This window comes from Hyla sarda, chromosome 4 (assembly GCF_029499605.1).
Source record: "Hyla sarda isolate aHylSar1 chromosome 4, aHylSar1.hap1, whole genome shotgun sequence".
NCBI classification, from domain to species: Eukaryota; Metazoa; Chordata; class Amphibia; order Anura; family Hylidae; genus Hyla; species Hyla sarda.
In genome coordinates this window covers 176355847-176359794 of record NC_079192.1, presented here as the reverse complement: position 1 = coordinate 176359794, position 3948 = coordinate 176355847, and positions in this window count along the sequence as shown.

Genomic DNA, 3948 nt, shown 5'->3' with positions numbered 1-3948 from the left:
AGTAAAAAAAAATGGCTGCTGTGTTGTAAATCAATGTGTTGTAAAGAGGAAAAAATAATCTTACTACTTTCTGGTCAGTATTCTATCCAAATTCTTTCATGAATTGTGTTTCATATTTTTCTCTAATGTAAGATGATAATGGATTGTCTGGAAAAGTATAGATATTGAATATGAAATATAAATATCATCATTATACAGTGGGGATCAAAAGTGTGGGCACCCCAGGGAAAAATTTGTATTAATGTGCATAAAGAGGCCAAGGAAAGATGGAAAATTCTCCAAAAGGCATCAAATTACAGATTAGACATTCTTATAATATGTCAACAAAAGTTAGATTTTATTTCCATCATTTACACTTTCAAAATAACAGAAAACAAAAAAATGGCATCTGTAAAAGTTTGGGAACCCTGCAGAGTTAATATCTTGTACTGCCCCCTTTGCAAAGCTGAGACCTGCCAGTGTCATGGATTGTTCTCAATCGTCATCTGGGAAGACTAGGTGATGTCAATCTCAAAGGTTTTAAATGCCCAGACTCATCTGACCTTGCCCCAACAATCAGCACCATGGGTTCTTCTAAGCAGTTGTCTAGAAATCTGAAACTGAAAATAGTTGATGCTCACAAAGCTGGAGAAGGCTATAAGAAGATAGCAAAACGTTTTCAGATGTCAATATCCTCTGTTCGGAATGTAATTAAGAAATGGCAGTCATCAGGAACAGTGGAAGTTAAAGCAAGATCTCGAAGACCAAGAAAAATATCAGACAGAACAGCTCGCAGGATTGTGAGAAAAACTATTCAAAACCCACGTTTGACTGCACAATCCCTCCAGAAAGATCTGGCAGACACTGGAGTTGTGGTACACTATTCCACTATAAAGAGATACTTGTACAAATATGGTCTTCAAGGAAGAGTCATCAGAAGGAAACCTCTTCTACGTCCTCCCCACAAAAATCAGCATTTGAACTTTGCAAATTAAAATATAGACAAGCTTGATGCATTTTGGAAACAATTTCTGTGGACCGATGAGGTTAAAATTGAACTTTTTGGCCGGAATGAGCAAAGGTACGTTTGGAGAAGAAGGGGAACAGAATTTAATGAAAATAACCTCTGTCCAACTGTTAAGCATGTGGGTGGATCAATCATGCTTTAGGGTTGTATTGCAGCTAGTGGCACAGGTAACATCTCACAAGTAGAAGGAAAAATGGATTCAATAAAATTTCAGCAAATTTTGGATGCTAACTTGATGCCATCTGTGAAAAAGCTGAAGATAAAGAGAGGATGGCTTCTACAAATGGATAATGATCCTAAACACACCTCGAAATCCACAGGGGATTACATCAAGAGGCGTAAACTGAAGGTTTTGCCATGGCCTTCACAATCTCCTGATCTCAACATAATTGAAAATCTATGGATAGACCTTAAAGGGGTACTCCGGTGAAAACCTTTTTTCTTTTAAATCAACTGGTGGCAGAAAGTTAAACATATTTGTAAATTACTTCTATAAAAAAATCTTAATCCTTCCTGTACTTATTAGCTGATGAATATTACAGGGGAAATTCTTTTCTTTTTGGAATGCTCTCTGATGACATCACGAGCACAGTTCACTCTGCTGATGTTATTATAATAATAATAACGCTTTATTTATCGTTGTCCTTAGTGGGATTTGAACCCAAGTCCCCAGCACTGCAAGGCAGCACTGCTAACCACTGAGCCACCATGCTGCCCTTAGCATACATCTGCTATGCATGGTTGCTAAAAGGGACAGAGATCTCAGAAGAGAGCACTGTGCTCGTGATGTCATCAGTGTTCCAAAAAGAAAGGAATTTCCTCTGTAGCATTCAGCAGCTAATAAGTACTGGAAGGATTAAGATTTTTTAATAGAAGTAATTTACAAATATGTTTAACTTTCTGCCACCAGTTGATTTAAAAGAAAAAAGGTTTTCACCAGAGTACCCCTTGAAATAAGCAGTGCGTGACAGACAGCCCAGAAATCTCAAAGAGCTGGAAGACTTTTGTAAGGAAGAATGGGCAAAGATACCTCAAACAAGAATTGAAAGACTCTTGGCTGGCTACAAAAAGCATTTACAAGCTGTGATACTTGCACCCACTCTGCAGGGTGCCCAAACTTTTGCAGACGCCATTTTTTTTGTTTTCTGTGTAAATGATGGGAATAAAATCTAACTTTTGTTGACATATTATAAGAATGTCTCATCTGTAAGACTTCTTTCACACTATATAATTTCTCTGTTTTAAAGACCTGTTATAATGTTCCGTTAAGGAAACCCTTAAAACCGGCCGTTAAACGGCTGTTACAAAATCACAGTCAAGTCTATGGGATTTTATGATTAGCCGTTAAGACCCATTAATGCCGTTATGAATAATGGACATTATTTTGTGACGGGAGAAATTAGTGCATGTACCATTTTTTCTCCCGTCACAAAATAACGTCCGTTATTCATAACGGCATTAACGGGTCATTACGGCTAATCACAAAATCCCATAGACTTGACTGGGATTTTGTAACGGCCATATGGGATTTTATAATGGTCGTTTAACGAACGGTTTTAAGGGTTTCCTTAACGGAACATTATAATGGGTCTTTAAAACGGAACAATTATATAGTGTGAAAGCAGCCTAATTTGATGCCTTTTGGAGAATTTTCCATCTTTCCTTGGCTTCTTTATGCACATTAATGCTAATTTTTACCTGGGGTGCCTAAACTTTTGATCCCCACTGTATAATGATAGCTCAAGATATTGTTATTGTACCCAGGTATATGAGCCACTGAACAAAGGGACTTTAGGCTCATAAGATGAGATTTATCAAAACCTGTCCAGAGAAAGAGTGGTGCAGTTGCCCATAGCAACCAATCAGATTGTTTGTTTCATTTCTCACAGGCCTCTTTGAAAATGAAAGAAGCAATCTGGTTGCTAAGGGCCACTGCACCACTCTCCCCCATAGAGTAGAACAGGACTAGAAAATGATACCTATATAGCATATAGATACATTGTTTGATGGCCATACATTGTAGAACTGAGGAGCACAATTTGCATTCCTCCATGTCAAGTACATCTCTAGTAGAAATAAGACTAAAAAATGTATATTGTGCCATAGTAAAAATCCATGAACTGTAAAGGAAAAGTTAAGCAATGGAGTTTACACACATTTCTTTCCACAACTACCGTATGTCCTCATGTGTATCTAGATAACAGTCCTTTGACTAGGTCAGGACACTCTGTAAACGAATATACTTGAACTGTCAGTCCTGTCTTATATGTTCTGTATGGGTTTTCTTACTAATTAAAGTGGAACACCGGGATATTTCTATGTAATTATTCATGTGGCAAAACATTCAAGGACCTCTTTTTCTTCCTGCTGGATCCATTTCTGGCTTGGGTTAAAGGGGTTATCTGGCAGGAGTTTTTTAATCTTTGTTTTTTAGAAGAATGCCCGTTCTACGGGATATTAAAAAAATAAATATCTACTTACCTCTAGCATCCCCACTGTGCCTCTGGTGTCCTGCTCCAGTTCCTGGCTGCGATCCTCCTCCTGTGAGAAAGGTGATGCTTGGACCCAGAGTAACGTCGAGGCCCAGAGTGTCATACTGTCACTCAGCCAATCACTGGCCATAGTGATGTCCTGCTTCGGCTGATGATTGGCTGAGCGACAGTATGACACTCTGGGCCCTGACTTCACACATTCTCACAAGAGGAGGATCACAGCCAGGGACCAGAGCAGGACTGGGGTTGCAGGAATAGGGTAGGAAGAATATTGTATTGGAATTTGACTAAAGATAAAATGTATGTGGGATTTTTTATGTTTTTTTGTATGAATGGAAAAAATGTAAATCAATAAAAAAATTTTTTTTATATAATATGGATCAGATTCATGCGTATTTTAATTCCACTCCATAGACTTTAACCCTTTTAGGACCGAGACTATTTACATTT